The 13689-nt window shown below is 47.4% G+C and overlaps 5 non-coding genes across 5 annotated transcripts; all 5 read left to right on the plus strand.

Annotated features, from left to right (window-relative positions):
• The first annotated feature begins 3769 nt into the window (after window positions 1-3769).
• On the plus strand, window positions 3770-3842 carry TRNAM-CAU (transfer RNA methionine (anticodon CAU)). The gene has a single exon. It is a non-coding gene; the product is annotated as a tRNA-Met (tRNA).
• Window positions 3843-4411: 569 nt separating this feature from the next.
• Window positions 4412-4484, plus strand: TRNAM-CAU (transfer RNA methionine (anticodon CAU)). Its single transcript has one exon. It is a non-coding gene; the product is annotated as a tRNA-Met (tRNA).
• A 2757-nt stretch (window positions 4485-7241) lies between these two features.
• Window positions 7242-7314, plus strand: TRNAI-AAU (transfer RNA methionine (anticodon CAU)). The gene has a single exon. It is a non-coding gene; the product is annotated as a tRNA-Ile (tRNA).
• Window positions 7315-7887: 573 nt separating this feature from the next.
• On the plus strand, window positions 7888-7960 carry TRNAM-CAU (transfer RNA methionine (anticodon CAU)). The gene has a single exon. It is a non-coding gene; the product is annotated as a tRNA-Met (tRNA).
• Window positions 7961-11547: 3587 nt separating this feature from the next.
• TRNAM-CAU (transfer RNA methionine (anticodon CAU)) lies at window positions 11548-11620 on the plus strand. Its single transcript has one exon. It is a non-coding gene; the product is annotated as a tRNA-Met (tRNA).
• The last annotated feature ends 2069 nt before the right edge of the window (window positions 11621-13689 follow it).

Below are 13689 nucleotides of genomic sequence, written 5' to 3' on the forward strand. Positions count from 1 at the left end.
AAACTGGACGGCACTTTCGAGGGTATTTATAACTCAGCCAATTTAAAACAATATGTACCACAGGAAGAGTAAAGCCTGGAAAAGAAAATCCTGCGTATTTTCTTTTCGTCCAACCAAGGGGAAGATGTACCAGGAAGGCCTAGGTCCTGGTCCATGTTAATTGAAAGAAATGTTATTTCCAGCATTAAAGATCCGACCGACGTACGAACATCCATGTAAAGAATGTTCCAGTATGTGCCAGACCCTACGAGTGCGCTAGGCGGAGTCAAGTGACGTCACCTGTCGCTTGAAGCTCACCTCCCCTAGAGATATTTCTCGAAAGAAATTTTCTTTTAACAGCTTTTTAACACCTTAACCAATTTCAACGGGACAAACGCTGAATTATAGCAAACATCATAAAAGTTAATCCCTGTAAATTTCAAATTAATTCATCAAACGGTTGTTGAGTTATAATAATTTAAAATCTCAACGAAATTACGTAATCATGGTCACAAGGCCGAGAGAGCCGCCACCCCTCCCTGCGCTGGTATCTATATATGTCAAGGCCAGACAGCCCGCAAACTAGTACAAGGACAAGCAAACAGCTGTGTGAGTGAGATAGCGAAGAGACCGGCCCGCGTACAGTATGTTCGCGCAGTCACGGTAGAAGTACTTTCCGTCGTATCTCCGGAACGCGAAATTCTATCACCGATAGAATTATTAAAGGACGTCGCACTGCAGTTAGTATACCGCGTTGCGATTACAATATAATCCTAAAGACATTTAAGACTGTAACGCGAGTGAACTTATTGGAGTACAAATATTAACTATTTCATTACGTGTGGACTTAGGTAACTTCAAGTAACATTGAACTTTTACTGAGCCTAATACTTAGAATTACCAGAACTCATATTCACGTCACACCAACATAAGACTCACAGTAGTAATTTGAGTGAAAAAGTGAGAACTTTTCTGTGTTAATATAACATTATAGTAACAGGATTAGCAGAAAATAATCCCTAGCAACTTCAGACTGTGTTCAAAGACTGTGCTTATCGACTTACTTTTTTTTTTATGTGAACTGTGTGATTATGAACGTTTCAATAACGACTGTAAATAGCATTTCGTACAGAAAGGACTGTGATTCTTCATACGCCATTTTCGTGTGCGAAAATCACCCGAACAAGCTACAACTCAACGTGATCCAGTTCCAGCCGTCATCACTTCATTGGGAACGTCAACATCGCCAATCCTGATTCTACATGGAACATTCCAGACGTCCATCTTTCGACATTTGGTAGCAACAGTTCTTGTCATAAGTGAGTAACAAACTGACTAAACCTTTTCATTTATTTTGAACAGTGAAACTTCAGTGTCGCGTGTGAACAATTTTCATAATTTCTCAAAAGTGATAAATTTAATTTCAGTAGAAAGACTGTAGGCTTTCAAGTGTGCTATATATCGAGATTGACGAACTAAGAACTGAAAACTTTGATAATTTCTCATTATAAAAGTGTGCTTAGGTTTAAAAAGACTTTAGGTGGAAATTCCCACATATGAAAGACTTTGAAACCAATGATATTTATGCCATTTTTTTTAAGGAGATTATTTTCGACATTTAATTTCTATGCAAAATTTGAGTCAATAATCATACCGCAGGGTGAAAAATTAATAAATCGTTTTAAGAAAAAAAATTATTTACCATCTATTATTCGCTCTGCGAGACTATCCTTCTCTGTATCGGCTCCAAAACCCAGTTCCACTCCCTGAAGTCCTACTCATGCCCTTTGCCCACAACTTTTCCTGGTACAGTATGGAAAAGGAAAGGAGGCGGCCGTGGCCTAAGTTAGGTACCATCCAGCCATTTGGCGTCAGGAGAAGTGAAAAACCACGGAAAACCAATTTTAGGATGGCTATACTCACACCTTGCCTAAGAGTGAGTTCCTAACATCACATCTTTTTGAGGCCTAATCTCACACCTTGGCTAAGAGTAAGAGCTTAAAGTCACATCTTGGAGGGGCCTAAACTCACAAATTGGTGGGGCCTAGCCTCACAACTTGGATAAAAGCCTAACCAAACACCGTGGCAAAGATTAAGGGCCTAACCTCAAACCTTGACAAAGTGTGGGAGCCTATACTTACACCTCGGTCGGGCCTAACCTCACCTCTTGTCTAAGAGTAAGCGCCTAACCTCAAACCTTGAAAAAGGGTAGGAGCCTAACCTCAAAATTTCGGGGTCCTAACCTGACACCTTGATTATGCGTAGTTGTCTAAGCTCACACCTTGGCTAAGTTTAAGGGCCTATCTTCACATCTTGACTACGAGTCATGTCCAAACCTCAGACCTTGGCTAAGACTAAGTGCCTAATCTCACAACACGGCTAACATTAATGGCGTAAGTTCAGACCTTGCCTAAGAATGATAGCCTAGACTCACACCTTGACTATGTGTAAGATCGAAGCCTAAGATTAATTGCGTAATCTCACACCTCGGCTAAGATTACGGGCCTAACCTCAGACCTTGCCAAAGTGTAATGGCCTAACCTTACACTATGACTACGAGTAAGGTCGAATCCTCAGACCATGCCTAAGATTAAGCGCCTAATCTCACACCTCCGTTACGTTCACTGGCATAACTCAACATTTTGACTAAGAGTAAGGTCCCAAACTCACACCATCGATTATATTAACGGCCTAATTTCAGACCTTCATTAAAAACAGGGGCTTAACCTCACATATTTGTGGGGCCTAACCTCACACTTAGGTTAAAATTGAGGGCTTAACCTCACATCCCGGGTAGGACCAGGGGCTTAACCTTACACAGTGGGGCTCACACACAGGCATGGCCATAGGTCACACTCTGGCAGGCTTCTAACTTCACATCCTGCCACGGGCCAAATTCTCCCACCATAATTGTATCCCCCGACCAGACGCCTGACGCTCCAGAACACTGCCCTTGAGGTGGTAGAGGTGGGATCTCTCGATGAGTCCGAGGGATAAACCAACCGTGATGGGTAAACGTATTAACAAAGAAAGATAGTAATTTAACGAAAGATTATTTGCATTCTACCTGCGGTGCAAAGTGACTATCAGCATAATTTACTTGCATGCTCATGCATTTCCACAACACATTATTCTTCCCTTTTTAATCAGTTTACCCTCCACTATTATTATTTCCACCGGACTCAGCGAGGAAGAAATAGGCAAAGAAGGAGAAACGAAGCGGCCGGGACTTCATGTTAGGTACCATCCCAGCTTTCGCTTGGAGGACGAGTGGGAAAAAACGGAAAACACCTTCCAGGAGGGCTAAGGAGATTTTCGCACTCCCCTCTACTCAGTCGATATTCCGAGGTTGAGTACCACTTTGCAAGTATTGTGGCAGAGCCGGGAATCGAACCAGGTCCTCCGTCGGTGGCAGCTAATCGCACTAACAACTACAGCACAGAGGCTAACTATGTTGTATTGTTATTTCGTAAAAGACACCCACTGCCACATTGGCGAATTCCGGCTAGGCTACTGCCCTGTTCATTACTGAGTACCATTGTGCGCATTTAGCATCATTCCCTTAATTGGAGAGCGTTACACGTAATTTACAAACGCCGCCTCACAAACTGACCTAAGGAAAGAGATAACATTTAATGAAAGCCAATGGCTGGTACAACATTGCGGACCCGCGTAAATCATATGCACCCGCAAGAAAATATATTCGCAGCGTCCTCAAATTGTTGGTAGCACGTAAGGAGGGCCTCAGTCTGTTCTATCTGCTACCCCTCGGAGTACACCACTAGCCGTGGCCTCGGTAGCGCAGTAGGCAGCGCGTAAGTCTCATAATCTTAAGGTCGTGAGTTCGATTTTCACCCGAGGCATTGTTTTCAGTTTTAATTCGTGGGTGTTCGTCCGCCTCTGCGGTGCTGTGGTTCCTGTTTCTGTCATTCCAGGAGCTTCGCATTCATTTCCCGACTGTGCCACGATATTTGAAATGTCTTTAGAGTCTTCGAACTGTGTTCACTCAACCTTCAGATTTCACCAAGGTAGAAAGTGGTACGTTTCTTAGCTCAGCCATCCTCGGCGAGATTTCACGTGGTTTTCCACTTCTCCTCCAGGCAAATGGCGTATTGGTAACTAACCTAAGGATCGGCCGCCTCCTTCTGTCTTCCACGCCGGACCCATGAAATCTTACGCCACTCCCCACAAGGGCTGCTCTTCAGCATAGCATGTAAGGCCGCCTGGGTGAGTTACTTGTCCTCCTTCCCAGTCTTATCCTACCGACCGTCGTAAGACATACGTGCCCGCAAGGAACATACATCCGCAGCCTCCTCAAACACTTGGTAGGACGTAAGTATTAACCTAGCGGCATCCTCGTAAACTGACAAAAACAGAGCATCACCTCGCGCCGAGCATCTCTGGCACCCTTCGGAGTAGAGACGTTGCTGTAGCCTCGGTAGCGCAGTAGGCAGCGCGTAAGTCTCATAATCTTAAGGTCGTGAGTTCGATCCTCACCCGGGGCATTCTTTTCAATTTTGATTTATGCGCGTATTCCTCCTCTTCTGGGGTTCGATTGCCGCCACTGGGACGATTTTTTAAAGCGTTTAAGGGGTCTGGACCGCTTCCACTGACCCGGGAGGTCAACTGAGTAGAGAGGGCTTCGTCTCGTGCTCCGCGACACTGCCCTTGTGGCGGTAGAGGTGGTGTCCCTGGCCGATTCGGACGGAGAGGCGAGGCCGGGTGGTTAAAGTGATAAGAAAGAAAGATTTATATGAACACTAATAAATGAGTTAGATCTTCTAGTTTATCTGATTACCCTCCAGGTTCGGTTTTTCCCTAAAACTCAGTGAGGGATCCCATATCTAGTGCCTCAATGGCAGTTTCCTGGAGCTCCAGAATCTGGGTCAGGATACAACTGGGGAGGATGACGAGTACCTCGCCCAGGCCGCTTCACCTGCAATGCTGAACAAGGGCCTTGCGGTGGATGGGGAATATTGGAAGGGTTAGGTAAGGAACAGGGAAGGAGGCGGCCGTATTCTAAGTTAGGTAGCATCCGGCCATTTGGCGTCAGGAGAAGTGAAAAACGACGGAAAACCAATTTTAGGATGGCTATACTCACACCTTGCCTAAGCGTGAGTTATTAACATCACCTCTTTTTGAGGCCTAATCTCACACCTTGGCTAAGAGTAAGAGCTTAAAGTCACACCTTGGTGGGTCCTAACCTCACAAATTTGTGGGGCCTAGCCTCACACCTTGGATAAAAGCCTAACCAAACACCTTGGCAAAGGGTAAGGGCCTAAGCTCAAACCTTGACAAAGTGTGGGAGCCTAACCTTACACGTCGGTCGGGCCTAACCTCACCTCTTGTCTAAGAGAAAGCGCCTAACATCAAACCTTGACAAAGGGTATGAGCCTAACCTCAAATTTTGGGAGTCCTCACCTGACACCTTGATTATGCGTGGTTGTCTAAGCTCACACCTTGGCTAAGTTTAAGGGCCTAAATTCGCATCTTGACTACGAGTCAGGTACAAACCTCAGACCTTGGCTAAGATTAAGTGCCTAATCTCACAACACGGCTAACATTAAGGGCGTAAGCGCAGACCTTGCCCAAGAATGATGGCCTACCCTCACACCTTGACTATGTGTAAGATCAAAGCCTCACAGCTTGCCTAAGATTAAGTGCATAATCTCACACCTCGGCTAAGATTACGGGCCTAACCTCAGACCTTGCCTAAGGGTAATGGCCTAACCTCACACGTTGACTATGAGTAAGGTCAAATCCTCAGACCTTGCCTAAGCTTAAGCGCCTAATCTCACACCTCCGTTAAGTTCACCGGCATAACTCAACACTTTGACTATGAGTAAGGTCACCGAACTCGATAGCTGCAGTCGCATAAGTGCTGCCAGTATCCAGTCATCGAGAGATGGTGGGTTCGAGCCCCACTGTCGGCAGCCCCGAAGATGGTTTTCCGTGGTTTCCCATTTTCACACCAGGCAAATGCCGGGGCTGTACCTTAATTTAGGCCACGGCCGATTCCTTTCAATCCCTAGGGCTTTCCTCTCCCGTCGTGGCCAAAAGACCTATCGGTGTCGGTGCGACGTAAAGCAAATAGCAAAAAAAAAAAAAAAAAAAAAAAAAAAGAGTAAGGTCCCAAACTCACACCATCGATAATATTAACGGCCTAATTTCAGAACTTCATTAAAAACAGGGGCTTAAACTCTCATATTTGTGGGGCCTAACCTCACACTTAGTTTAAAATTAAGGGCTTAACCTCACATCCCTGGTAGGAGCAGGGGCTTAACCTTACACAGTGGGGCTCACACACAGGCATGGCCATAGGTTACACTCTGGCAGGCTCCTAACTTCACATCCTGCCACGGGCCAAATTCTCCCACCCTAATTGTATCCCCCGACCAGACGCCTGACGTTCCAGAACACTGCCCTTGAGGTGGTAGAGGTGGGATCTCCCAATGAGTCCGAGGGATAAACCAACCGTGATGGGTAAACGTATTAACAAAGAAAGACAGTAATTTAACGAAAGATTATTTGCATTCTACCTGCGGTGCAAAGTGACTATCAACATAATTTACTTGCATGCTCATGCATTTCCACAACACATTATTCTTCCCTTTTTAATCTGTTTAACCTCCAGTGTTGGTATTTCCACCGGACTCAGCGAGGAAGAAATAGACAAAGAAGGAGAAACGAAGCGGCCGGGACTTCATGTTAGGTACCATCCCAGCTTTCGCTTGGAGGACGAGTGGGAAACAACGGAAAACACCTTCCAGGAGGGCTAAGGAGATTTTCGCACTCCCCTCTACTCAGTCGATATTCCGAGGTTGAGTACCACTTTGCAAGTATTGTGGCAGAACCGGGAATCGAACCAGGTCCTCCGTCGGTGGCAGCTAATCGCACTAACAACTACAGCACAGTGGCTAACTATGTTGTATTGTTATTTCGTAAAAGACACCCACTGCCACATTGGTGAATTCAGCCTAGGCTACTGCCCTGTTCATTACTGAGTACCATTGTGCGCATTTAGCAACATTCCTTTAATTGCAGAGTGCTACACGTAATTTACAAACGTCGCCTCACAAACTGACCTAAGGAAAGAGATAAAATTTAATGAAAGCCAATGGCTGGTACAAAATTGCGGACCCGCGTAAATCATACGCACCCGCAACTAAATATATTCGCAGCGTCCTCAAATTGTTGGCAGCACGTAAGGAGGGTCTCAGTCTGTTTTATCTGCTACCCCTCGGAGTACACCACTAGGCGTGGCCTCGGTAGCGCAGTAGGCAGCGCGTAAGTCTAATAATCTTAAGGTCGTGAGTTCGATTCTCAACCGAGGCATTGCTCTCAGTTTTAATTCGTGTGTGTTCGTCCGCCTCTGCGGTGCTGTGGTTCCTGTTACTAACTGTCATTCCAGGAGCTTCGCATTCGATTCCCGACTGTGCCACGGTATTTGAAATGTCTTTCGAGTCTTCGAACTGTGTTCACTCAACCTTCAGATTTCACCAAGGTAGGAAGTGGTACGTTTCTTAGCTCAGCCATCCTCGGCGAGTTTTCACGTGGTTTTCCACTTCTCCTCCAGGCAAATGGCGTATTGGTAACTATCCTAAGGATCGGGCGCCTCCTTCTGTCTTCCTCGCCGGACCCATGGAATTTTACGCCACCCCGCACAAGGGCTGCTCTTCAGCATAGCAGGTGAGGCCGCATGGGCGAGTTACTTGTCCTCCTTCCCAGTCTTATCCTACCGACCGTCGTAAGACATACGTGCCCGCAAGGAACATACATCCGCAGCCTCCTCAAACAGTTGGTAGGACGTAAGTATTAACATACCGGCATCCTCGTAAACTGACAAAAACAGAGCATCACCTCGCGCCGAGCATCTCTGGCACCCTTCGGAGTACAGACGTCGCCGTAGCCTCGGTAGCGCAGTAGGCAGCGCGTAAGTCTCATAATCTTAAGGTCGTGAGTTCGATCCTCACCCGGGGCATTCTTTTCAATTTTGATTTATGCGCGTATTCCTCCTCTTCTGGGGTTCGATTGCCGCCACTGGGACGATTTTGTAAAGCGTTTAAGGGGTCTGGACCGCATCCACTGACCCGGGAGGTCAACTGAGTAGAGAGGGCTTCGTCTCGTGCTCCGCGACACTGCCCTTGTGGCGGTAGAGGTGGTGTCCCTGGCCGATTCGGACGGAGAGGCGAGGCCGGGTGGTTAAAGTGATAAGAAAGAAAGATTTATATGAACACTAATAAATGAGTTAGATCTTCTAGTTTATCTGATTACCCTCAAGGTTCGGTTTTTCCCTAAAACTCAGTGAGGGATCCCATATCTAGTGCCTCAATGGCAGTTTCCTGGAGCTCCAGTATCTGGGTCAGGATACAACTGGGGTGGATGACGAGTACCTCGCCCAGGCCGCTTCACCTGCAATGCTGAACAAGGGCCTTGCGGGGGATGGGGAATATTGGAAGGGTTAGGTAAGGAACAGGGAAGGAGGCGGCCGTGGTCTAAGTTAGGTAGCATCCGGCCATTTGGCGTCAGGAGAAGTGAAAAACGACGGAAAACCAATTTTAGGATGGCTATACTCACACCTTGCCTAAGCGTGAGTTCCTAATATCACATCTTTTTGAGGCCTAATCTCACACCTTTGCTAAGGGTAAGTGCTTAAAGTCACACCTTGGTGGGGCCTTACCTCACAAATTGGTGGGCCCTAGCCTCACAACTTGGACAAAAGCCTAACCAAACACCTTGGCAAAGAGTAAGGGCCTAACCTCAAAACTTGACAAAGTGCGGGAGCCTAGCCTTACACCTTGGTCGGGCCTAACCTCACCCCTTGTCTAAGAGTAAGGGCCTAACCTCAAACCTTGGGGGTCCTAACCTCACAACTTGATTACGCGTAGTTGTCTAACCTCGCACCTTGGCTAAGTTTAACGGCCTAACTTGAAACCTTGACTACGAGTCAGGTCCAAACCTCAGACCTTGGCTATGATTAAGTGCCTAATCTCACACCACGGCTCACTTAAAGGGCCTAAGCTCAGACCTTGCCTAAGAATAATGGCGTAGCCTCACACCTTGAATACGAGTAAGGTCGAAGCCTCACAGCTTGGCTAAGGTTAAGTCCATAATCTCACACCTCGACTAAGATTACGGGCCTAACCTCAGACCTTGCAAAGGAGTAATGGCCTACCCTCACACGTTGACTATGAGTAAGGTCGAATCCTCAGACCTTGACTAAGATTAAGCGCCTAACCTCACACCGCCGTTAAGTTTACTGGCATAATCCCACACTTTGAATAAGAGTAAGGTCCCACCCTCACACCATCGTTAATATTAACGGCCTAACTTAACACCTTAATTAAAAATAGGGGCTCCACCTCACATATTTGTGGGGCCTAACCTCACACATAGGTTAAAATTAAGGGCTAAACCTCACATTCCGGCTAGGAGCAGGGGCTTAACCTCACACAGTGGGGCTCACACAAAGGCATGGCCATAGATCATACTCTGGCAGGCCCCTAACCTCACATCCTGCCAGGCGCCTAATTCTCCCACCCTAATTGTATCCATCGACCAGACGCCTGACGCTCCAGAACACTGTCCTTGAGGTGGTAGAGCTGGGATTTCTCGATGAGTCCGAGGGATAAACCTACCGTGATGGGTAAACGTATTAACAAATGAAGATAGTAATTTAACGAAAGATTATTTGCATTCTACTTGCGGTGCAAAGTGACTATCAACATAATTTACTTGCATGCTCATGCATTTCCACAACACATTATTCTTCCTTTTTTAATGTTTACCCTCCAATGTTGGTATTTCCACCGGACTCAGCGAGGAAGAAATAGACAAAGAAGGAGAAACGAAGGGGCCGGGACTTCATGTTAGGTACCATCCCAGCTTTCGCTTGGAGGACGAGTGGGAAACAACGGAAAACACCTTCCAGGAGGGGTAAGGAGATTTTCGCACTCCCCTCTACTCAGTCGATATTCCGAGGTTGAATACCACTTCGCAAGTATTGTGGCAGAGCCGGGAATCGAACCAGGTCCTCCGCCGGTGGCAGCTAATCACACTAAAAACTACACCACAGAGGCTAACTATGTTGTATTGTCATCATCATCATCTGTTTACCCTCCAGGTTCGGTTTTTCCCTCGGACTTAGCGAGGGATCCCACCTCTACCGCCTCAAGGGCAGTGTCCTGGAGCTTCAGACTCTTGGTCGGGGGATACAACTGGGGAGTATGACCAGTACCTCGCCCAGGCGGCCTCACCTGCTATGCTGAACAGGGGCCTTGGGGAGGGATGGGAAGACTGGATGGGATAGGCAAGGAAGAGGGAAGGAAGCGGCCGTGGCCTTAAGTTAGGTACCATCCCGGCATTCGCCTGGAGGAGAAGTGGGAAACCACGGAAAACCACTTCCAGGATGGCTGAGGTGGGAATCGAACCCACCTCTACTCAGTTGACCTCCCGAGGCTGAGTGGACCCCGTTCCAGCCCTCGTACCACTTTTCAAATTTCGTGGCCGAGCCGGGAATCGAACCCGGACCTCCGGGGGTTTCAGCTAATCACGCTAACCACTACACCACAGAGGCGGCATGTTGTATTGTTATTTCGTAAAAACAACCACTGCCATATTGGCGAATTCCGGCTAGGCTACTGCCCTGTTCATTACTGAGTACCATTGTGCGCATTTAGCATCATTCCCTTAATTGGAGAGTGCTACACGTAATTTACAAGCGCCGCCTCACAAACTGACCTAAGGAAAGAGACAACATTTATGAAAGCCAATGGCTGGTACAATATTGCGGACCCGCGTAAATCATACGCACACGCAAGAAAATATATTCGCAGCGTCCTCAAATTGTTGGTAACACGTAAGGAGGGTCTCAGTCTGTTCTATGTGCTACCCCTCGGAGTACACCACTAGGTGTAGCCTCGATAGCGCAGTAGGTAGCGCAGTAGGCAGCGCGTAAGTCTCATAATCTTAAGGTCGTGAGTTCGACTCTCACCCGAGGCATTGTTTTCAGTTTTGATTCGTGTGTGTTCGTCCGCCTCTGCGGTGCTGCGGTTCCTGTTACTAACTGTCATTCCAGGAGCTTCGCAATCGTATCCCGACTGTGCCACGATATTTGAAATGTCTTACGAGTCTTGGAACCGTGTCCACTCAACCTTCAGATTTCACCAAGGTAGAAAGTGGTACGTTTCTTAGCTCAGCCATCCTCGGCGAGATTTCACGTGGTTTTCCACTTCTCCTCCAGGCAAATGGCTTATTGGTAACTAACCTAAGGATCGGCCGCCTCCTTGTGTCTTCCTCGCCGGACCCATGAAATCTTACGCCACCCGCCAAGGGCTGCTCTTCAGCATACCAGGTGAGGCCGCATGGGCGAGTTACTTGTCCTCCTTCCCGGTCTTATCCCACCCTCATAAGACATACGTGCCCGCAAGGAGCATACATTCGCAGCCTCCACAAACAGTTGGTAGGACGTAAGGATTAACCTACCGGCATCCTCGTAAACTGACAAAAACAGAGCATCACCTCGCGCCGAGCATCTCTGGCACCCTTCGGAGTACAGACGTTGCTGTAGCCTCGGTAGCGCAGTAGGCAGCGCGTAAGTCTCATAATCTTAAGGTCGTGAGTTCGATCCTCACCCGGGGCATTCTTTTCAATTTTGATTTATGCGCGTATTCCTCCTCTTCTGGGGTTCGATTGCCGCCACTGGGACGATTTTTTAAAGCGTTTAAGGGGTCTGGACCGCTCCCACTGCCCCGGGAGGTCAACTGAGTAGAGAGGGCTTAGTCTCGTGCTCCGCGACACTGCCCTTGTGGCGGTAGAGGTGGTGTCCCTGGCCGATTCGGACGGAAAAGCCAGGCCGGGTGGTTAAAGTGATAAGAAAGAAAGATTAATATGAACACTAATAACCGAGTTAGTTCTTCTAGTTTATCTGATTACCCTCCAGGTTCGGTTTTTCCCTAAAACTCAGTGAGGGATCCCATCTCTAGTGCTTCAATGGCAGTTTCCGGGAGCTCCAGACCTTGGGTTGGGATACAACTGGGGAGGATGACGAGTACCTTGCCCAGGCCGCTTCACCTGCAATGCTGAACAAGGGCCTTGCGGAAGATGGGGAATATTGGAAGGGTTAGGTATGGAACAGGAAAGGAGGCGGCCCTGGCCTAAGTTAGGTACCATCCAGCCATTTGGTGTCAGGAGAAGTGAAAAACCACGGAAAACCAATTTTAGGATGGCTATAATCATACCTTGCCTAAGAGTGAGTTCCTAACATCACATCTTTTTGAGGACTAATCTCACACCTTGGCTAAGAGTAAGAGCTTGAAGTCACATCTTGGTGGGGCCTAAACTCACAAATTTGTGGGGCCTAGCCTCACAACTTGGATAAAAGCCTAACCAAACACCTTGGCATAGATTAAGGGCCTAACCTCAAACCTTGACAAAGTGTGGGAGCCTATACTTACACCTCGGTCGGGCATAACCTCACCTCTTGTCTAAGAGTAAGCGCCTAACCTCAAACCTTGAAAAAGGGTAGGAGCCTAACCTCAAACTTTGGGGGTCCTAACCTGACACATTGATTGTGCGTAGTTGTCTAAGCTCACAAATTGGCTAAGTTTAAGGGCCTATCTTCACATCTTGACTACGAGTCATGTCCAAACCTCAGACCTTGGCTAAGACTAAGTGCCTAATCTCACAACACGGCTAACATTAATGGCGTAAGTTCAGACCTTGCCTAAGAATGATAGCCTAGCCTCACACCTTGACTATGTGTAAGATCGAAGCCTAAGATTAACTGCATAATCTCACACCTCGGCTAAGATTACGGGCCTAACCTCAGGCCTTGCCAAAGTGTAATGGCCTAACCTTACACTATGACTACGAGTAAGGTCGAATCCTCAGACCATGCCTAAGATTAAGCGCCTAATCTCACACCTCCGTTACGGTCACTGGCATAACTCAACACATTGACTAGGAGTAAGGTCCCAAACTCACAGCTTCGATAATATTAACGGCCTAATTTCAGACCTTCATTAAAAACAGGGGCTTAACCTCACATATTTGTGGGGCCTAACCTCACACTTAGGTTAAAATTAAGGGCTTATCCTCACATCCCGGGTGGGAGCAGGGGCTTAACCTTACACAGTGGGTCTCACACACAGGCATGGCCATAGGTCACACTCTGGCAGGCCCCTAACTTCACATTCTGCCACGGGCCTAATTCTCCCACCCTAATTGTATTCCCCGACCAGACGCCTGACGCTCCAGAACACTGCCCTTGAGGTGGTAGAGGTGGGATCTCCCAATGAGTCCGAGGGATAAACCAACCGTGATGGGTAAACGTATTAACAAAGAAAGGTAGTAATTTAACGAAAGATTATTTGCATTCTACCTGCGGTGCAAAGTGGCTATCAACATAATTTACTTGCATGCTCATGCATTTCCACAACACATTATTCTTCCCTTTTTAATCTGTTTACCCTCCACTATTATTATTTCCACCGGACTCAGCGAGGAAGAAATAGGCAAAGAAGGAGAAACGAAGCGGCCGGGACTTCATGTTAGGTACCATCCCAGCTTTTGCTTGGAGGACGAGTGGGAAACAACGGAAAACACCTTCCAGGAGGATTAAGGAGATTTTCGCACTCCCCTCTACTCAGTCGATATTCCGAGGTTGAGTACCACTTTGCAAGTATTGTGGCAGAGCCGGGAATCGAACCA

Source organism: Anabrus simplex, chromosome 5 (genome assembly GCF_040414725.1).
Source record: "Anabrus simplex isolate iqAnaSimp1 chromosome 5, ASM4041472v1, whole genome shotgun sequence".
Lineage (NCBI taxonomy): Eukaryota > Metazoa > Arthropoda > Insecta > Orthoptera > Tettigoniidae > Anabrus > Anabrus simplex.